Source organism: Aotus nancymaae, unplaced genomic scaffold (assembly GCF_030222135.1).
Source record: "Aotus nancymaae isolate 86718 unplaced genomic scaffold, 86718_ANA_hifiasm-v0.15.2.pri h1tg000051l, whole genome shotgun sequence".
NCBI lineage: Eukaryota > Metazoa > Chordata > Mammalia > Primates > Aotidae > Aotus > Aotus nancymaae.
Genome location: NW_026988465.1, coordinates 9190269 through 9213472, shown reverse-complemented (window position 1 = coordinate 9213472; position 23204 = coordinate 9190269). Strand labels below are relative to the sequence as shown.

The 23204-nt window shown below is 42.2% G+C and overlaps 1 protein-coding gene across 4 annotated transcripts in view; it reads right to left on the bottom strand.

Moving 5' to 3' along the window:
• EDN1 (endothelin 1) overlaps window positions 1-23204 on the bottom strand; it is a 103488-nt gene that overhangs the window by 44797 nt on the left and 35487 nt on the right. Inside the window, exon 1 of one of the 4 annotated variants that reach the window (XM_064362987.1) lies at window positions 21050-21149. The exons of the other annotated variants lie outside the window; for them this stretch is intronic. The gene's annotated coding sequence lies outside the window, so the exon portion shown is untranslated. Of the gene's footprint in view, window positions 1-21049; window positions 21150-23204 lie in introns of those variants that run through there. 4 annotated transcript variants of the gene reach the window in all.

Below are 23204 nucleotides of genomic sequence, written 5' to 3'. Positions count from 1 at the left end.
TCATGAACTATGCGGATTTGTCTACTTTGGAAAAACAGAGAAGCACATGTTCCCCTATATCGTTGTCCTTAGAGATGTTATTAAACATCACCATGTACAAGTCATTGTGTTACCAAAATTAGCAGCAGATTCAGTTGAGAATAGGAAGGAAGTCTGAGCAGGACGGACTTTCTAAGGAAATTGAGAAAGTCGAGTTTGCTGCCTCACAGTTTCCATACAGTTGCATTGTACTTTAGAACCATCTACCTCCTAGTGAAGTCCAACCCCGATTCTACAAATGATAAAATGGAAACCCAGAGACAAAGAAGTGATTTACCCATGGACACTTACAATATCACTGGAGGAAGACCAGGGGCGAGATCTCCCTTCCACCATGACTTGACCCACAGTACTATTACTCACTTACCTTGTAGACCAGTCAAGCAGATACTCCAGTCCTCCCCTTAAAACAATGTATGTGATAAAATCATCCTTTTTAAAGAATGACTGAATTTCAGTCCAGGAAGCACTGTAATTGTCCAAGTGAATATTTGCCCCCTACCTATTTCCGGTTTTGTTTCTTCATGAGTGATTTAGAGTCTGGTCACTTGCTGTCTGGCCCGTCCTCAAAAGCCAAAATTATTCCTAAACTCTGGCTATCTCAGGAGGTCCATGGACACCAATGAAGTCCTCATCTCTGAATGCAAACCTTCCTGATCAGTGTAACCTTGGAGAACAGGTTACTTCCAGCACCTTGAGTGAATTCCAGGTAGGATTCTAGCAGCTCTGGTTTGGTTTGGAGCCCAGAGCCAAAATCCCCCAGAAGAGCCTGAAGTGGACCTTGGGCTTGGTCTTGGCCTTAGAGGTCAGCAGAGCAGTGTTTAACAGCAGAGACTTTTGTTTCAGAAAGACTTGACTTCCAAGTCAATTCAGGCTCTGCCGTTTATCTATGACTGGACCACTAATTGACCTCAGCCTCAGTTTCCTCACTTAAAAGTTGAAGTAACAAGAAACATTTCCCTCTGGTTTTGAATGGATTAAGTTGGCTACTTACTATACATGTCTAGTGTAGTGTGTTACTGTCAGGAACGTGGGACTCACCCCATGAAAGGGGATGCCATTGTTACCTGGTCTGAGAACCCAGAGAATTAACGGAAAGACACCTTGGGGGTTCTTGCTTCCAGCTAGCCACCTGGGAGTCAGTTTTCAGATCCTCGCTCTCTACCACCAGCTGAGGGAGCATTTCCAGTTGCAGCTCTCAAATTGTGCCACTTTAATAAATGCATCAGACCACAAGGTGGTGCTTGATTCTAAAGTTTGATATTAGGAGGCTTTTCCAACCACAAAAATAGTGAATAGCAAAGTACATTCAACGTCGTCAACAAGATCCAATTTCCTAACCCTGATACAGATGTACAGGTGAGCTCCTGGCCTCTGTGACTAAAGACCAAGAAGCCTGAGTCACAAAAGGAGGATTTGGCGTGTAAGGGGCATGGGGAGAGCCCCAGCAAAGCTAAAGCCTTTATTTGGTTGCTTTTTCTAGAGCATTATGAAAACTCCTGTCAAACCTACACTTGTGCTGTGTGGTTGTCCTCCAATTTCTGTATTACTCAGGCTCCCATGAGCAGCAGTTCAAGGAGTGCAGGGAGGAGGAGCGGAAGCAGGGTGTTCTTGGGACATCAACCCCAAGGTAGTTCAAAGCCCACTTCCCCCTCATAGTCCAGTGACTGATGCCTCCAGCCATGACTATAGGTCATGAGGCTCCGTATGTAAAGCAGATGCCACCCCTTTTTATTTTCAACATGCCAACGTGATGCCACTGGGTCTCAGTGAGTTGGCATCACACAAATCACCAACAGCAATCTTGCCCATGTGGTTAGCTCTGTATAAAAACACCAGAGCCTTAGATAGGTAGAGCAGCGTTGATTGTCCCAAGGACTTTGCAACCAATTTGGAGTTATTATTAAGAGAGCTCTGGTCCTGGTGCAGTCGCTACCTGGACATGACCTTGGGCAATTTCATGAATTCTGTTCACCTGTAAAAGTGTGGAGGCAGAAGGAGGGTAGACTAGATAATTTCTACGGTCTTCTTTAATGTTAGAATTCTGTATGTCAGTCTTGTTTTTCCCTCAGTTTTCCATCCATGAACATTTAGGCTGTAGGGGATGCTAAGAGGGCTTTAGGGGGAACCCCTGATAAAAGCGAGCAAAATGGAAGCGATTAGGAAAAGGCAGGGAGACAGAGCTAGTAAGGGCTAGGCTTGGAGACAGAATAAAAGAGCTGAAAAGGACTCGAGTCTTAGAACTCGGGATGAAGGCAACTGAAAGGTTTTTTGTGGGAAATAGCCCCTGTAAAGGGAAACAAAGAGAAAAAAGAGAAAACTCAAACCTGCCGAGTTTTCTTTGGATCCAGCCAAAGGATTAGCTCTAAGATTGTTTTCTAGCTGATCCTCTGATAACAGCTTTCTAAAGGCTTGTGTAGACATCCCTTCACCAAGTTTTTTGACCTTTTAATCCTTCTGAAAGTGACCTGCTGCCTCTTTCTACTAATGAGTACAGAAAAGTAAAAGAAAGTTTGCCAGTCGTCTCTTCAAGAGCATTTTGTTGATTTTCTCATTGTGAAGGCTGTATCCAACAACCTTTCATTATAAGGTAACCAAAAGGCATATGAATGAATCACAACAGCTATCGTTCATAAACTATACCACGAATTCGTAGCTTGAAACATTTTCCTTTAGTCTATTAATACTTTGAGTGAAAGAATCATTTAGGATCAACTTCATTTTAATAGAGGCAATTTCATCTTAACTAAGACATTTATGCATTTTTTCCTTCTAATAATGAAAACACTAACACTTGCGAAAGGCAGGGGAAATGAAAGATGAGCTTGACAGCATCAGGCTGCTTGGCTCAGAGAAAATACAAGATTGCTACATTCCACAAGTTACTGAATTTGGAGGAGCACTGCATTTATCCTCTTGAAATGATCTGACTCAGCTCCTCTGAATTTTATGAGTACCCTGGTCATGTCATCTGGGAATCATATGATCCTTATTTATTTGATACTGGACCTTTTATTACCTGGTGAAAGAAAATAAGCCCCAAAACTGAAAATACGAACAGACTTCCCATATGGTGATCTAATCAGAAATACGTATTGGTAGAGACTATGATAATGTTACCATATAATGTGTATATTCTAATTATATATTTTATTAGATAAATTTATATGATAAAGTTTATAATTTTATCTAATAAAACATAAAATATGTAATTAAAATATATACATTATATGCTTCTTCATATTAAGAGATTATATAAAAATGTGAAGAACTGCTGTCTCCTGGGAAAATGTCAACATTTTACCCTTTCTTTTATTTAATCCAAATACTAAAGAGGTCTTTATGGTTTTAAGTCTATTGTTTTTTGGTTTTTTACAAAATTTGCTTAACCGGGTAATAGCCAAGAGATTAAGACAATAAAGTTTACCTCCCTTGGGAAATGACAATCAGGTGACTTCATCCACTTTCATCACTGAACACATTAAATTTATGTAAGAGATGAAAGCTTATTATAAAGAAGAATGACCATTTATGTGTAACTTGAGTGATATCGCTGAGTGAAAACTAATAAAATAAATCAGACAAGAATATTATTTCAAGAAAATATCAGGGTTACAGTGTCTTTCAGTTTCATCAATTCCTCTCTGTTTAATAAACAAAATTTATAGCTTTAACCTACAACTCTGCAGAAAGCCATGTGTTTTCTTTTAAAATGATTGTCTAAAAAGCTACTGAAATATTTCCATTTTGCTTCTGTTCAGAGCACGACTCTGGAAGAATCTAGAAGTCAAATTACTATTTAGTTTTAGTAGAAGAAAAAAATAATGTTTAATAGTCAAAGTTGGGTAGCAAATGCATATGGGAAAAATAATGAAACATGTTGTGAATGGATTTCACTACATATCACTTTACTTTTCCATGGGTTTTCAAATTTCTTTCATTGCTTTAAGTTGATGCTTTTACCTTTTCCTGTTAAGTATGGATTTGACTTTTGATTTGTTGAATTGCAGTGTTGATGGAACACTGGTCTTTAAAATTAAAATGCCAAGCAAAAAATGCAGCTCCCAGGAGCCCTTGCAGGTTAGTGGTGTTCAATCACCCACTCCTGGCAGAAAGTTAGTGCTGCAGGGAGGCAAGAGGACCAGGGTTAGATGGCTGAAAGCTCACAGCCAATTCTGAGCTGTTTAATCTCATGGCTTACTGTTTGGCTATAAATCTATTTTTTATTAAAATATAATTACACTTACATAGTAACAAGGCTTGTATATGATGGCAAGTCATTTTTCACAGGGAGAGAGCTGCGGACAGATTGCTGGAGATGCAAGGAACTATATTTCTCCACCTTAGGCCAATGAACTACTGTTTTGGTTCTATGCCTTGGGCAAATCATTTTCAAAAAATTTCCTGAGTCTCTAAAAATCTTTCACCCTTTCTCCCTACCATCTGCAACAGACCCCATTATGTCATCGAGAGGAACAAATACAGTCAATTCTCATTATTCAGAAGTTCCATATTTGCCAATTCACCTGCTTGGGTGAGTTTATTTGTAACCCCAAAATCAGTACTCATGGGCTTTCAGAGAGGTTCATGGACATGCAGAGTGGTGAAAATTTTTGAGTTACCAACTCACACGTTCCTAGCTGAGGTCAAACAAGGTGACACTATGCCTTCTCGTTTCAGTCCTCATCGTGTGAGGAGGTGTCCTTTCTGCCATTAGTGTTGTTCTTCACATTTTTGTGGTTTTTTTGGTGGTTTCACTGTTCAAAATGGCCCCTGAGCATAGCACTGCCTAGTGTCCCTGAAAGCCAGAAGGCTGTGATGTGCCCTACAGTTAGATAAGCTTCATTCAGGCATGAGTTATATGGCTGCTGGCTGTGAGTTCAATGTTAACGAATCAATAATATATGTTACATAAGGTATTTTTCAATAGAACACACATAAAACAAGGTTATACATTGACCAGTTGACCAGAGTTTTACAGGAACCTAATCCTATAATTTCCCCTAGGAGCAATGTAGTTGAGTATTCACTAATTAAGTGTTTGTGGTGACTCTAAGAACATAACTGCAATGAGAATAGGAATAAAAGGAATCTCATGAATAATAAAAATCAATTGTAAGTACCATTGGTAGCCCTTCTGTTTCCCTAAATGCACTTTCCTACTTTTTTTCTAATAAAGGAAGCTATCTGAAAGGGATAATTCAAAGAAAAGAAATGAATACTTTTATAAAAAGAGAGAAAAGTAAGATGAAAAGAGGACCTGGAGCTTATTGAGTTTGGAGAAGAGACATCTTCGAGTTTTTCTGATCTCCATTTTAATCAAGGCTTGAACGAAGAGGAGACATTCCTCCCCTAAAGCAGGTCTGATTGTATTTGAAAGAGGGGAAGGGGCATTTTATTAGTCAGGGTGATAAAATTTTGGAACATGGGTTTCTACCCCTAACAGCTTCAAAAAGCACGGTGGCTCATACCTGTAATCTCAGCACTTTGGGGGGCCGAGGCGGGAGGATCACAAGGTCAGGAGATTGAGAACATCTTGCCCAACATGGTTAAACCTTGTCTCTACTAAAAATACAAAAATTAGCTGGCATGGTGGCACACACCTGTAATCCCAGCTACTCAAGAGGCTGAAGCAGGAAAATTGCTTGAGCCCAGGAGACAGAGGTTGCAGTGAGCCGAGATCGAGCCACTGCACTTCAGCCTGGGCAACAAGAGCAAAACTCCATCACAAAAAAAAAAAAGGAGAGATAACAGACATTAATTTACAAAATTGCTTTCCTGAACTTGAGAGTTCTAAAATAGGTAGTCAGACTGGCTTTTTACAGCCGTGGGACCCCACGAATGGCATCCACCTGTAAGAGGCTCTCCTAAATTAAGAGACAAGATCTGCAATTACAGAATGGTTTTCCCCAGGAAAGAATGAACTAGTTTGAATAGGCCCATATAGGGATTAAAGCTAAGCCACTGGTCATGTTCTGACAAATATTCTCCAGACTGTGTTTTCTAAAGTGTAAGGATGGTCAGGTTTTATTTCACTAGGTTGTATGTGCACGGGTGAGTGGGAAGGAAGATTAGGGGGATGCGTGTGTGTGTGTGTGTGTGCACGCACGCGTGTGTAAATGTAATGATACATCTTTTCTATATTCATGTTTCAATTTTATGTAAAAACATATTATTGCGCTTTTTGTTCTTGTCTCTGTAGTGCAAGGATATGAGATTTGAAATCACACCAAAATGCATTTGAAGCTCACATGCGTAGTCTCGGGTAAGTTACTTAAACCTCCCTACCTTCAGTTTCCTTGTCTGGAAAACAGAATACCATGTTGACCTTGCAGGATTGTTTAACAGCTTCTCCCTCTAGTTCAAGTTGCCTTCATGGTGTTCCTGTCTCTTACCAGTCCCCCAGCACGCATTCTTTCACTAGTAAAGCGTAAATTCCACCAGGACAGGTACCGTGTCCCTTTTCCTCACCGTGTGTACCCCTAGAACCGCATTTATTGGTGTGCCTCTTGCATAAGCAGGAGCACAAGAAATGTCTGTTAAATAAACTTCTATAAGAGAGTCACTGTTAGGTTAAAGTTCTTTAAAAGTGCATCACTGCCCATAGAGCAAAGTTCAAACTCCTTAGAGCGCCATAAAAGCTGTTTTTGAGTCAGCTCCTGCTTACCAAGATCTAGCTCAGCTCTCGGCACCCTCCTCCCTCCTCCCTCCTCCCAAGGCTTCTGGGCATGCCTGTGCAGGTGGCATCCTGGAGGAGGGCTCCCTAACAAGGGGCTCATGTAGAGGCTGACCTCAGCCTCTCGGTGCACAGTGGAGAGACTCAATCATCCCAGAGAGGGGGTGCTCTTTTGCAATTTATTCACCTTGAGATGACAAGTTTCTACTTTGCACAAGAGCCCGTGGACAGAGCAGCATCTCAGCTCCAGCCATGCAGTTTACTTTCTAGCGCCCTAAGGCTGCCCCAAGCGCTCTTGCCTCCAAGCTTTTGAAGAGTTGCTCTGTCTTTACCTGACTAAATGTCATTTCCTCTTCAGGTTTTGGCTTAAATATCACTTCTTCCCCAAAGCCTCTCTGACCCCCAGGATGGTTATTGGAGGCTCAGCACTCCATGTTTGCCTGTTTTCTAGAATTCATTCATTTACCCACTCAGTTATATACTTGCTTATTCATGAAGTGACTGCCAGGGTAAGGTGTAGCAGTCCACCAGATCGACACAAGGCCTGTCTTTTGAAGCTAACAAAATACCAGTGAAGATAGGCATTAAATAAATCACTGCACCTGGGAGGGCACGGTGGCTCACACCTGTAATTCCAACACTTTGGGAAGCCAAGGTGGGCGGATCACTTGAAGTAAAGAGTTCAAGACCAGCCTGACCAACATGGTGAAACCCCATCTCGACTAAAAATACAAAAATATTGGCTTGGCATAGTGGTGCATGTCTGTAATCCCAGCTACTCGGGAGGCTGAGGCAGGAGAATCACTTGAACTCCCAGGGCGGAGGTCGCAGTGAAGTGAGATGGCCCTACTGCACTCCAGCCTGGGCAAGAGAGCAAGACTCCATCTCAAAAAAAAAAAAAAAAAAAATCACTGCACCAAGAAATGTTTTATCTTAATTTTGAAGAGACTCTAGGATGCAGTGGAAGTGTGTATTGAACTGGGGTAAGAGAATCACCCTTTGAGACTGTTTTGGAATTGTCTAAGTTCTTGTCCATCTTCCTTTGGGCTGTAGTGTGCTTGAGCTCTAAATCTCATTTTCCTGAGTTATAGCTCAGAGTTTAGTATAAGACATTTAATATGCACTCCATAAATTATAAATATTACCAATATAAATATTACCATCTTGGAAACAGTCTCTACAAAGCTGTGCTTTTTCTCACCTGTGACAAAACAGATTTTGGAGTACTTCTGTTCACAATTTTTATTTATCTCTGAATAGAGTTAGTGGGTGCAAGTGTGGGAAAAGTCTTATAAAACTTGGAGCATTTTCTTTTTTAATATCTAGCCCCCCTTTCTCCCTCCTCCTTAGGAGGTGTGAATCCTTTCCTGCCCCGATCTCCCAGGCCTTGAGAACCTTTCCCCTCCCACCCTCTCACGACTGGCTGCCATCATCTATGCCTTGCCTGAAGTTCATTCATACCAACTTGTCAATTCTCCCTGGTAGCTGCATTTTTAGCCTTCTTTTCAAGATCTAGCATGAAAGCTTACGTGTTCTGTAAAAGGAATGTCAGATGACTATGAAAAATTAGGGCACTTGCGACGCGGGGCTCAGCGTTGACATGTGAACTTCATTGCCTCACAAGCATCTGTGTAGTCACTATGTGACAATACTGAGAGATGTTACACATATTCTTTTGCATGACCCAAATACTGCCAATAATAAAGCATTTTTCTAGTTTTAATTTTTATTTAATATTCTTTTTTTTTTCAGCCAAAACATCTGCTTTATTAATATTAAATGAAAGTGCTTTTGGCTGTTAAGGAAACATTACTGTAAAACATGTAAGTATAGTGATCACATCCTTTTTTTTTTTTTTTAATTGCATTTTAGGTTTTGGGGTACATGTGAAAAACATGCAAGATTGTTGCATAGGTGCATACGTGGCAGTGTGATTTGCTGCCTTCCTCCCCTTCACCTATATCTGGCATTTCTCCCCATGCTATCCCTCCCCAACTCCCCACCCCCCCATCCTCTCCACTCCCCCACAACAGACCCCAGCGTATAGTGCTCCCCTCCCTGTGTCCATGTGTTCCCATTGTTCAACACCCGTCTATGAGTGAGAACATGCGATGTTTGATTTTGTGTTCTTGTGTCAGTTTGCTGAGAATGATGGTTTCCAGGTTCATCCATGTCCCTACAAAGGACGCGAACTCATCGTTTTTGATGGCTGCATAATATTCCATGGTGTATATGTGCCACATTTTTCCTGTCCAGTCTATCATCGATGGGCATTTGGGTTGGTTCCAGGTCTTTGCTATTGTAAACTGTGCTGCAATGAACATTCATGTGCATGTGTCCTTATAGTAGAACGATTTATAATCCTTTGGATATATACCTAGTAATGGGATTGCTGGGTCAAATGGAATTTCTATTTCTAGGTCCTTGAGGAATGACAAATAATTGTATATATTATGAGGTATAGTGTAATGTTTTGATATAGGCATACATTATATAAAAATTAAATAAAGCTAATTAACCTGTTACTTAACCTCACCTACTTACAATTTTTTTGTGGTGAGAATATTCAAAATTTATTCTTTCAGGTAAACAGGAGAAATAAGTGTTAGGGATGTATTGCATAGCATGGTGACCACAGTAATAATGTATTATATATTGCCAAGAGTAGGATTTTAAACATTCTCACCACATAATAAAACTTTTAAATGAAAAATTATTGTTACTAATGGCAAACTTGGTTTAACTATTTTAAGATGAAACTGTTTTTTTTCTTTTTTTTTTTTTGAGATGGAGTCTCACTCTGTTACCCAGGCTGGAGTGCAATGGCAAGATCTTGGCTCACTGCAACCTCCACCTCCCTGACTCAAGCGATTTTTCTGCCTCGGCCTCCTGAGTAGCTGGGATTAAGGCACCCACTACCGTATCCACCTAATTTTTGTATATTTGGTAGAGACAAGGGTTCACCTTGTTGCCCAGGCTGGTCTTGAACTTCTGACCTCAGGCGATCCACCCGCCTCTGCCTCCCAAAGTGCTGGGATTACAGGCGTGAACCACAGTGTCTGGCTGATGAAACCGATTCTTAAGAGGTTTAGGAGTCCTGAGTTGAAGGATAACAAAATAACTGCATGAATTCCTCACCCTTTCCCTTACTACTCCCTCCTTTCCCTCCCCCTCTGCCCGAAAACACCCAGGGATCCAGGGATCTAGGGCTCCTGGGCTATGGTGCCATCTGCCTTTGTATGTCCCTATCTGTGCTCCTATCTTTGCATCAGAATTTTGTCTTCAATCCTGCAGCTTGGCAGTTATGCTTTATGGCCCCAGACAGGCTGCTGATAGTACCCTCTAGATTCCCAAATCCCTAGGGAGCATGGAACCTTAGGGATGGGTAGAGTGTGCTTGTGCATGTGCGCGCGCGCGCGTGTGTGTGTGTGTACATGCTTGTGTGTGCATGTGTTAGGGAATCATGTTCAAGAAGATGGGTGAGAAGGAAGGACATGAGCAGGTACCAGCGTCCTCAACTCTGGTCACAAGAAAGAGCATTTCAGAACTAGGGACTCCCAACTACCTGGGAAGTAAAACTGAGAGTCCAGTGATCTAGCTACTCATGGGGGCTCCTGGAGTCAGTAAAGATTTTGGACATTGATGCCAATTATAAGCATTGAAGGAATAATTGAAAGAGAAGAGGGCTAGGTGTGGTGGCTCGCACCTGTAATTCCAGGTGCAAGCTACCACACTTCAGGAGGCTGAGGCAGGAGGATTGCTTGCAGTCAAGAGTTCAAGACCAGCCTGGGCAATATAGTGAGATTCCTTCTGTACAAAAAATTAGCCAAGCATGGTGGAACATGCCTATAGTCCCAGCTATCAGGAGGCTGAGGCAGGAGGATTGCTTGAGCCCAGGAGGTCAAGGCTGCAGTGAGCTATGATCACACCACTGCACTCCAGCCTGGGTGACAAAGTGGGAACCTGTCTCTGAAAAAAAAAAAGAGAGAGAGATAGAGAGAGAAGAGGAGATACATTATTTATTTGCACAAATAATATGCTGGTCATATATGCCTATCATGCGTCAGAAGAAATGTATAAATTATATTGGAGTAAAATAGCAAACTCTATACTCATTCCTGTAACATACATCAATAAACAGAACTGAATTAAACATGGGCTACATCAGACTTTGATGTACCTCAGACTTTGGAACCTTTGACCACAGTGGAGAAATAACAACCATAGTTTTGTCTTGTTTCCTAAAGAGATGATCTTTCTGGAGGGGTTTTCTGAGCTGGGGGACTTCTCTTCTTTTTTCTTCAGTCTCCTCAGCCCCAACTTCCTCCCCTTTAATATTTATAATGATGAGAGTCAGTTAGGAATAACCCAAACAATGGATAACTTCAGAGACTATAAACTTTTAGCAAGAGCATCAGGTACAGGGAGGGCTCAGGGAACTAGCTGGCTGTAAAGACTGAGGGGAAAGAGACACACCTTTTTGTTATTTTCAGCGTTTGAGAGGGGAAACTCCACAGTAGAAGAGAGAGCCTACAACAATGAAAGAAGCTTGCAGCTTGTAGAAAAAAATATTTTTACATGTCTAAGACATGCAGTTAAAATGTACACACACGTTAAGGCAGAAAAAGAGCCATCTGACTCATTAATTGGTGTAAATATCATACGAATTTTAGTCCTTTACGAAATTCCTCAAAATTTGTACTTAAATAACGTGTAACACAATCAATTTATTCTTCAGCCAATATATACTGAGTGCTGATTGTGTGCTAGGCATTGTGCTAGGTGTTGGAGTACAGTGATACACCACATGTGGGTTCCTGCCCTCATGAATCTGACAGTCAAGTGAGCATGACAGTCTAATCAGGGAACTGCCCAGGAGAGAATATAAGGCTGTGCCTTTGAGGGAGAGTTCCACAGTACCAGAGAGCATCTCAGCATGAGATGTGCCCTCTTGGGAGGAACAGAAAAGGCTCCGGGAAATCTCTCCTGACAAATTACATTTTTTAAGAAACAAAAATGCCATGGTTAAGACTGTTACTGCATTTAATAACAGTTGGAATTCATATTCCCTGGATCTCTGTTCTTCTAGTTTGGCTATCACAGCAACGAGCCTGCCAGGTGAATTGAGCAAGTTGGGAATTCATTATAAATGTCAGCTTCTGGTTTCTTTCAAATCACTCAAGATTTAAATATCAAAGACGCAACTTCAGGACTTTCTCTTTTCTTATAACTTTACATGCAATGTCTGGTTTTGCTCAATCATCTACTTATTTACCCATCAATCAATATTGGGCTACAGACATTGCACCCTATGTTAAGTGTTTGGAGCACAGAGGCTAGTTGGCGATACCAGGGAATCAGGAAATGTATGAAATGAATATACAATTATAAATTGCAATGACTATTGCTTTATGTGTCAGAGTTTGTAATTATGGACAACAGGATACACTCTAGACAAATTAAGCAGAAAGGTGTGCATAAAGAGTACAGCTAGCTCCATATTCTAAAGAGGCCTAAAGAAACAACTTTAGGCCAAGATTCCAAGATCATCACTCCGACTACTGCAGAACTAGGCCACCAAGGGAGCTCCCACCCTTGTTAAGGAGAGAATCACACATCCGCTGCTGGGACTCCAGCCAGCCAGACGAACCCCTCTATCCAGCTCTCTCTCACCGTGTAGCAGCAGGTCTAAACCACCTCCCACAGGGATGTCTGATGGGCAGAATCTCAACCACTTCTAGAACCCAGCTGCAAGGAGCCTGGGAAAGGCAGTTTTAGTCTTAGGCCTTGCCTTCTAGAAGGGGACTGGAATGCCTGTTAAGGGAGCCCCGCACTATTGGCGACAGCCTCCAAGGAAAAGAGCAGGGAACTGCCAGAGAAAATAACACCAGGCATCTGCTGTAGGTTGAGAGAGCAAGGCTGTTCCTAGGAAGTAGCTTTTAAAGTCAGTGCAGAGGAAGGAATAGGATTCAGTTCATTGGTGTGTGCAAAGGCCCTGAGGTAGGATTTGACAGTGAGAACACACAGTAAAGTGAAGGGGGAGACTACGTGGGGAACATACAGCGAGGCCTGAGAAGCTTGGAGAGGCGGAGGGGCTGACCATGCTTTATTCTACCTGCAATGAGAAGCCCTGAGGGGCCTAGAAAGGGAGATTTGTGAGTATACTATCATTAATGCATAGCAGACTAAATATGCTGTAATTCATTGTTAATCCTCCTTCTGCAAGAAGCAAGATATCTGACTAAAAGGGACCTAGAGAGAAGCAATTCCAGGTTGGCTCAGCCATTGAGTGACGCCTGGGCCCTGGGGCGGCATCTTCGTGGTCCTTGGGGCTGCTCCCACGGGATCACAAGACTGTGCTTGTGGTGCCAAGTATCACATGCTCCCTCCAAGGAAGGCAGGGACAGGAAGAAACCTCTCTTTGGAAATTGGGGGGGAAAACCTGTTTTCCCGAAACACTAGCATTTCTTTGCCCAGGATTGGGTGCCAACGCTCTGCTGAGCTACAAACACACCAGGAATGTGATTATCTGAGATTTTCAGATTCTACAGTGGGAGGCAACCTCTGCACAGAAAGGAGGAGGGAAGAGAGGTTTTCGATAGGGAACTACAGTGAGTGCCAAAGCTGTATTTTGTCACAGCCATAAACTCTGCACATGGAGTGAGCGCAGGCTCAGAAAACACCCAGAACAAGACCAAGGTGAGTCTGGACTTGCCCAGCTAGAGAACACTAGAAACCCTAAGGCATGGAACAGGATGTCTAAAAAAAAATCCACACTTGTATAAATCAATCAATTTTTCCTGGGCGATGGCACTACTTAGAAACTTTGTTTATGAATGTACCATTAGCATATTTATAGTGTGATAAAACCCTAATGACAAGGTGCTTGTAGTATACCAAGCCTCCCATCAGACACAGGCCCGGGCAGGGTTAGACTTGCCTGTGTCTACCCAGGGGTCACAGATACATGCCCGTCAGTCCTCCTAGATTACTGCTTGGCCGTTTGCACACATGTGAATGAGCCCGATGTTCCTTCTCCGCTCTGTGATGGTGCCAGTGTCAGAGGAGTCTACCTGGATTGTACTCTTTGCATTTGGTGTTACTAAAGATAAATCGTTTCTCTTTTTCAAACCAGGAACAGCATTTTATTCTCCTTATCCAGTTCTATTCTTTCATCAACTCAGAACAGTTCCAGATTTCTCCCTCCATCTAGTGAGGAACTAAGTCATATTTTCCAGTTGTTGTTTGCACAAGACAGAGGCAGGCAGGCACACCCCCAGATATGTGTTATTTTCTGTTTCTTTCTAATTAATATTCGTTGGCTATAGACTAACGACCCTGCCAGACCCCAGCGCGATGACAAATCTGGACTGCTGCCCTCTTGCACACTGAGATGGAGTGGAGAATATTCAGCTGCCTCTTTTGTTCTCATCAGACTTTCCCTAATGTATTCTCAACTCTCTCTACCAAAATCCCGGCTCCGGCTGCTCTCCATCTGGGAGAGCAGGGTTTACAGCTGTCTCTGGCTCTGAAAGTCTGGTTCTGTGACCAACAGCGCAAGGGGCTTGCTGTTACATAGAATTCACTCTCCTCCAGAGATCTGTCTGTGAAATGTCTAGTTGGAGGTATAGAGAAAAGGAAAGAGGCAGAGGGAGAGAGAAACAGAGAGGAGAATTTCTGTGAAAGCCTTCAGCTAAAATTCAAGATGAAGTGTAGAGTATCATAATGCATTTTTAGGGGGAGGGGTGTGGAGTCTAACTCTGTTGCCCAGGCCGGAGTGCAGTGGCACAATCTCTGCTCACTGCAGCTTCAACGACCTCCTTGACTCAGGTAATCCTCCTACCTCAGCCTTCTAAGTAGCTGAAACTACAGGTGCGCACCACCACACCCGGTTAATTTTTGTATTTTTTAGTAGAGGTGGGGTTTTGCCATGTTGCCCAGGCTGGTCTTGAACTTCTGCACTCAAGCAATCTGCCCACCTTGGCTTCTCAAAGCACTGGGATTACAAGCATGAGCCATCGTGCCTGGCCATAATGTGTTTTTAATGTTGCAAAAGAAGTGTTAGCTCTGCTTTTTCCCTTGCCTACTGCCCTGCAATTGACAGCTTTAAGGTTCAATATCCAACATGATGCCCTGCCGTCTCTGTAATTCCAAAGCCTGCTATGCGTAATAGAGTAGGAGGAAGAAAGAGAAAGTAGAAGAGAAGTGAATAGGAAAAAATGGAGATGGGATAGAAGTAAAGAGGAGAAAATGATTGTAAGTGTGCAATGACGGGATAAAATTGCTGGGGAGAGAGGACTGGCTCAGATGGAGAACTCCTGTACCATACATCCGAGTGCTGCTAAATGCCAGGTCCTCTGCCAGGCACTGAACACCGACTATGCAGGGACGATCAAGAAAGGCAACTTTCCTGCTTTCATGGAGTGTGCCTTCCACTGAGGGAGACCAAGAATAAACAAATAAACAAGTGTTATCACATAAAGTCAACAACTGATAAGTACCGTGAAGAGAAATAAATCAGAGTAAAGACACAGAGTGCAGGAGGCAAAGATCTCTCTAAGGAGGTGCCATTTGAGAAGGAAATTCAAGAAAACGAAAAAGCAGAGGACTTCGATGTCTGGGAAAAGAGCGCAGCAGGTTTAGGAGAACAGAGAGAAAACATCCAGAGGTGGAAACACTCATGGTGAATGGAGTGAGAGCACAGGACAGCGAGGGGAAGGGGCGGAAAAGGAAGGATGTCCCAGAGAAGCGCCAGGAGGAGCCCTGGGAAACTGTAGTCAGGAGACAGTTCGTGCTTTGATTTTCATGTTTAAAAAAATGACTATGACACTAAAGAATGGTTAAAATGAAAGTGTCAGTGAAGATGTGGAGGAACCAGAATCTTCGTATCTTATGTGGGAATGTGAGTCAGTAAAGCAACTTGGGAAAATGAATTGACAGACTCTACTAAAGCTGAAGGCACATATACATTTTTTTTTTTTAATTTTTATTTTTTTTGAGATGGAGTTTCACTCTATTGCCCAGGCTGGAGTGCCATGGCATGATCTCCGCTGCATTCTCTGCCCTGCCCCCACCCCAGGTTAAAGTGATTCTCCTGCCTCTCAGTCTCCCAAGTAGCTGGAATTATAGGTGCCCGCCACCACACCTGGCTAATTTTTGTTCGGTCTTGTTTTGTTTTGTTTTAGTGGAGATGGAGTTTCACCATGTTGGCTGGGCTGGTCTCAAACTCCTGACCTCAAGTGATCCGCCTGCCTCATCCTCCCAAAGTGCTGGGATTACAGGCGTGAGCCACCATGCCTGGCCCGCACATATATTTTGACCATGCTGCTGTTCAGTGCCCGGCAGGGGACCTGGCATTTAGCAGCACTCAGATGTATGGTACAAGAGTTCTCTATCTGAGCCAATCCTATGTATTTGTATATACATATATACAAATAAATATGCTCCTCAAAGAGGCCAGGTGCAGTGGCTCACACCTGTAATCCCAGCACTTTGGGAGGCCAAGATGGAAGGATCACTTGAGGACAGGAGTTTGAGACCAACTCAGGCAATATAATGATATCCTCATCTCTAAAATAATAATAATAATAAAGTAAAAAAAAATAGAAATTTTTGAAAAATATACCTCAAAGAAATAACAGCTCGTATTCACTAAAAATCATGTACAAGAGCATTCATAGCATATTTACTCGTAATAGCCCCAGGCTAAAAACAGGCCAAATGTTCATTAACTTTACAAAGGATAAATTGTGGTATAGTCATACAATGGAAGATAACCAATGAAAACTCACAAAGTACAGCTAAATACAAGAGAAGGAATTCTTTTCAGACCTAATGAAGAGATGAAAGAAACCAAATATGAAAGAATACATTCAGTATTTCTCCCTTCATACAAAGTTCAAAAAAGTGGAACTCATCTATCATGATAGAAGTCACAAGAGTTGTTATGTTTGGGGGTTATAGACTGGGAGAGGTCATGGTTGGGGTTTTTTGGGCTGCTAGAAGTGGTTTATATGTTCACAGATGTTCCATATACAGTGTCTTTGTCCATTTGGGCACTACAACAAAATACCTTAGGCTAGATAATTTATAAACAACAGAAAGGTATTGCTTATAGTTCTGAAGTCTTGGAAGTCTGAGATCAAGGTGCCAGCAGATTAGGTGTCTGGTAAGGGCATAGATGTTGCCTTCCCAGACAGCACCTTCTAGCTGTATCCTGGAGTGGTGAAGAGTGAAAGAAAGGGGAGGTAAGTTTCCTCCAGCCTCTTTTTTTTTTTTTTGAGATGGCATTTCACTCTTGTTGCCCAGGCTGAAGTGCAATGGTGCTCACCGTAATCTCTGCCTCCCAGGTTCAAGCATTTCTCCTGCCTTAGCCTATCGAGTAGCTGGGATTACAGGCATGCACCACCACGCCCAGCTAATTTTGTATTTTTAGTAGAGCCGGGGTTTCTCCATGTTGGTCAGACTGGTCTTGAGCTCCTAACCTCAGGTGATTTGCCCGCCTCGGCCTCCCAAAGTGCTGGGATTACAGGCATAAGCCACCGCGCCTGGTCTCTCCAGATCCTTTTATGCCATTCATCTCATTCGAGAGGGCTCTGCTGTCATGATCTAATCATCTCCTAAAGACTCTTAATAGTGTTGCACTGGGGGCCAGGCCCAGTGGCTTGCTCCTGTAATCCCAGCATTTTGAGAGGCCAAGGCGGGCAGATCACCTGAGGCCAGGAGTTCAACACCAGCCTGGCCACCATGGTGAAACCCCATTTCTACTAAAAATACAAAAATTAGCCAGGCACAGTGGTGCATGCTTGTAATCCCAGGTACTCCAGAGGCTGAAGTAGGAGAATCACTTGCACCTGAGAGTTGGGAGGTTGCAGTGAGCTGAGATTGTGCCACTGCACTCCAGCCTGGGCAACAGAGTGAGACTCTGTCTCAAAAAAAAAAAAAAAATACTATTGCATTTGGGTTAGGTTTCAACATATGTATTTTGGGGAGGGGACACCAACATCAGACTGCAGCAAATGCACCTGTAAAAACGGAGCCAAACATTAAGACTTGAGCACCTTACTGAATGTATGTTATACCTCAATAAATACTTTTGGAAGATGAAAGGAAAAAACGGAAGACTAGCCCGATTTTCTGTAAACATGCTGTGTAGGGTCAAGAGTGGAGCAGGGAGATATTTAGGAGGCTGCTGCAGTAGCTTGGGAGAGAGAAGGTGGCTTGGACTAGGATGCTGGTAGGGAAGGTTCTGAAAATGGGTCAGATTCAGGGGACATATGCTAATTTGGGATGACAAGACAGGCTAACAGATTGGTTGTGGGATGTGAGATAGAAAAGAGGAATCAAGGATGACTCCCAGGTTTGTGGTCTGGGAAACTAGGTAGAGGGTAGAGCTATTTGTGGACAAACAGGAGGAAGTAACCTAGAATCCTGTTTGGTACACATGCCCACTGACACCCAAGTAAAGGTGTGGCATGTAAACAGTGGTGCGTATCAGTGTCCCTTAAAGGGGACTGTAGATATGCTTTTGGGAGTTACCAGCATATTCATGGTGTTCAAAGCTGTGGGACAGATGAGAGCTTCAGCGGGTGGACTGTAGATCGAAAAGCAAGGTCTGAACCTACTGGTATTCAAACATTTAGAGGCCAGAAAGGAAAGGAAGATCCAGAAAAGGAAAGAGAAGAAGCCTCAGTGGGGAGGGAAAGGCAGGGAGAGGATAACAGGAAAGTGCCTTAGAAGCCTAGTGAAGAAAATCAAGTAGCGCTACAGATTCAAGGCTCAACTCCCAGGATTCATCTCAAATTGCAGACCAGTTTGAATTGGTCAGCAACAGAGCTGCAGCCTCTGTGAACATTCAGAGGTTGCTGACTCAACTGTTGCTGTAAAGTTGACAAGAACTGAGAGCTGATCATTGGATGATAACCTGGAGGTTATCAATGGCTTGGCAATGGTAGTTTCACTGAGTGTGTCAAAATAAATAGGAATGGGGAAATAGAGACAATTGGTATAGATAACTCTTGAGTAGTTTATCATACAGCAAAGCAGATACACGAGGAAGTGGGAGACAGGAGGATAGGACATTTTTATTTTAAGATGGGAAATACCAGAGCATGTCTATATGCTAACGACAGATCCTGCAAAAAGGGAGGAAATCATGATATGACAGCAATGGAGGAAATTAGAGTAGAAAAGTCTTTAGCTATGTCAGACAGAGGGAATCCAGTGTCCAGAAAAGGGGTTGGCTTTAGGCAGGATCAGAGAGAGTTCCCCTCTTCTGGCAGGTGGGAAGAAAGAGGGTCACGGATACGCGAGCAGTAGGCTGACTGATCGGGAGTTGGGAAGACGTGAAAGTTCTCCTCTGGTTGCTTTTTATAGTATTGTAATAGTATTGTAAAAGAAAGGGAAATGGTCATCATTTGAGAGTGAAGACAGAATTTGGAGGAGAAAGGTGTGAACAGATGTCTGGGAAAGAGAAGTGGTTAGGGAATGAGCTGCGACTGCCTGGTAGAAGTAAGGGCACCCATGAGGTCACATAGGTGACCAGTCAGCAGGGCTGTGTTATTCCCTACATTCAGTTCAGAAAAATAAGAATCAGATTAAGCCAAAGACGGGGCTTTGCTAGGAAGGCTCAGTGAAAGGGGGAAGGGCAGGTGGCCCCAATATATGGAAATGAGTCATTTAGTGAGTGAGGCTTCACGGAATCTAAACTGGACAAGAAAAGCAGCAAGGACCTGAGCTATTTGATGGAAAAAAAGGTGGTAATTCGCAGGTATAACCACTTTGGAAAGAATTTGACCGCACCAGTTAAGAGGAAGACAAGGATGCCTTGCGGCATGGCCATGTCTCCCAGAAAACACACACATTTATCTGTGCATATGGAGGTGTTCAAAAATGTTCACTGAAGCATCATTTGAAATCGAAAACAAACAAATGGGAAAACCAAATGTCCATCAACAGAAACATGCGTTTTAAATAATGATGGCATATTCACACCGTATAATAACATGTGGAAGTGAAAATGATGACTAGGGCTGCAGGCCAGCAGCCCTAGTAATCATTTCAAGAGAAAATAAAAGGCAAGCATAAAGGAATACAGTCTGTATGATCCCAGTAATTATAAGTTTAAAAGCATGCAAAACTAAACAGTATTATGTAGAGGGATAAAAAAGAAAAACTAATGAGTGAGAATGGTAGTTATTAATACAGAGTTTAGCTAGTGTTTACCTAGGGAATATAGTTGAGAAGGCTATGTAATAGGGTTTAATGCTCTTGGTAATATTTTATATCTCTAGTTAGAGAGTAGATACATGACTGTTGTTATTCTTTATATTGTTTGTATGTATGAAATGATTCTTGACATATTTCAAAATAATAATGACTTTTTAAAAATAGTGCCAATGGACTGGCAGTATCTGGGAGGTCAAGATAGTGTTGGAGTGGGCATATTAGGGAAAGTCTAGAGGTTGTAATCAGAGACAGGGCACTTAAAATTGGGATTGTTGAGGTGGTGCAGTTACAGATATTGAAAGGTCTTGAGAATACATAGTAAAGGTGTGGTGGAGAAGCAAATGAGTGGACATAAAGGGGTCTGGGAGCTGGGAAGCCAGGGTTTTGGATGGAGAATCGGATGTGAGTACCGAAGTATAGTGCTATTTCTAATGTAAAATAAATTGACAATGAATGTTTATTGAAATGAACAGTTTCTTTAAATAAATAAATTATTGATGATCCTCTTCATCCTAGGTCTCATTTTTATTTTTCTTCAGTGTAAAGTATCAAGGGTTGGTTGAACATTGTTCCATTGAACACACACACACACATACACACACACACACACACACACAACTATTGGACCATTGTGTTCTTCATAAAAACTCCTAAGTTATTTTCTTCCCATGAAAAAAAAGAAATAGTTACATGTGGATGTGATTGTATGGCTGACTGTCACTGCATGTTTATGCCTATAATTTTAAATGTCAGATGAAAGCATCTTGAAGGGAGAGAGAGGAGTCAGTGTGATGAGTGAAAGACCACTGGATTATTTGTACTGACCACAGCACCCATTTTTACAAAAGCCAAAAGCCAAACAAAAAAATGAATCCCACACACAAGAGCATGCATGTGTGTTGGTGGCGAGGAGGGGTTGGTACAGGAGGGAGTGTCTGGTAAAAACTTATTTTAAAAAGCATATTATATAAAATAAAATGCTCACAGGGATAAATAAGGTAGTTTTTTTTTTTTTTTTTTTTTTATCCAGATCTCTGATCTCCAAATGGTGGTTAAGCTTTTTATTCTCTTAATCAGGTGGTCAGGGCTGGGTACGGTGGCTCATACCTGTAATCCCTGCAATTTGGGAGGCTAAGTTGGGTGGATCACTTGAGTTCAGGAGTTTAAGATGCCTGGGCAACATGGTGAAACACATTTTCTACCAAAAAAAAAAAAAAAAAAAAATAGTCAGATGTGATGGCATGTGCCCGTAGTCCAAGCTACTTGGGTGGATGAGGTGGGAGGACTGTTTGAGCCTAAAAGGCTGAGGCTGCAGTGAGCCATCATCATGCCACTGCACTCTAGCCTGGGTGACAGAGTGAGACCCTGTCTCAAAAAAAAAAAAATATATAAGTAGCTGTAAATCACAGAGTACTTTTTTTTTGAAGCTCTATTCCCTGAATCTATATTTTACTATAAAATCTGGAGATAGATACTGATCAGGTGTGGCTGTGTCCCCACCCAAATCTCATCTTGAATTCCCACGTGTTGTGGGAGGAACCCAGTGGGAGGTAACTGAATCATGGGGGCAAGTCTTTCCCATGCTGTTCTCGTAATAGTGAATAAGTCTCATGAGATCTGATAGTTTTAAAAAAAGAGGAGTTCTGCTGCACAAGCTCTCTCTTTGCCTGCTGCCATCCATGTAAGAGGAGACTTGCTTTTCCTTGCCTTCGGCCATGATTGTGCGGCTTCCCCAGCCATGTGGAACTGTAAGTCCAATTAAACCTCTTTCTTTGGTAAATTGCCCAGTCTCAGATTTGTCTTTATCAGCAGCGTGAAAACAGACTAATACAGATACATTTCACCCACCATGAAGCCCGGTACCTATCACACCTTAACACCCAGGTAAGCAGCGTCCATGCGCTTATGAAGGCACGGGCAGGAAGGTTGCTTGGAAAATGTGGAAAGCCTCTTCACTCACCACCAGCAGCCTCTCAATACTGGGGCTTAGGGCAGCAGATTTTTTGTTGGGTTTGATCTATCTGTGATCATACAAGATGCTGTTCTACACATCAGAGATGAAAAAAGGAGTGAGGGTACAAAAAGCTTGAGTGATTTCCAGTCCCTTGAAGGACTTAAAAGCTTTTCAAATTGATCTCTGAGTTTCAACTGCATCATCTGTAAGATGAAAGAGTCGACTGATCTGTAAGATCTATTTTAGTCATAAAATACATTAAATTTTAAAAATGCAACTCGGGGCACCATTGTTGAATAACCCAGGAAATTGATATATAGTATATATGGCTACACAGGCATGCAATTACAGACAGCCGCATGCTATAGGCTAGTATACAATTGCTAAATTAATGGTACGCAAAGAAGTGCTAGAAATAAACTCTATGACTCACGCTATCTGGTATGATAAATACTGATTGCACATAATAGTTTCTTGGTAAATATACTACCTTTAATGATAGTTGAGAAAAGTTTCTAGATAAATACAGCAAAATCTTGTAGGATTACAAAAACCACTTTCTCTGGTACCTCTAAATAAAAAATTATTTAATTAAATTAATTTATTTGAGACAGTTTCTCACTCTGTCACCCAGGCTGGAGTGCAGTGGCACCATCACAGCTCACTGCAGCCTTGACATCCTGGGCCCAAGCAATCCTCCCACCTCAGCCTCCCAAGTAGCTGGGATTACAGACGCACACCACCATGCCCAGCTAATTTTTGTATTTTTTTGTAGAAACAGGGTTCTGCTATGTTCTAGGCTGGTCTCAAACTCCTGAGCTCAAGCAATCCTCCCTCCTCAGCCTCCCAAAGTGCTGGGATTATAGGCATGAGCCACTGCACCTGGCTGAAACCAGCCAGGTTTTAAAGAATGCAAAATTTTATCTAGCAACAACCAAATAAGGAAAGGCATAGCATTATTCCATAAACATTAAAGAGTCGTAGTTGTGTCTATAAAAATAAACAGAAAATTCAGGTGTGCTATGGTTCTTAAGCACACCTCCACCACTGGAAGAAGTACTAAGGAAGGAAGATCACTCCACGTTATGAGATTCTCATAATTCCCTACCATTTTGAGAAAAGTGGACTAAGGCTGATATGATAAGTAGGAAGTCAATCCATATAGTCTTAAGCTACGGCATATACCTGTAGTTAAAAAAACAGTGATCATTTATTATGATAGTAAAGTCTCCAATCTCGTAATGTTTTCCACAATAATTTTCTTAAGGTTAGAGAACTCTTGGGTGGTGAAGAAATGCTTAATGAAGT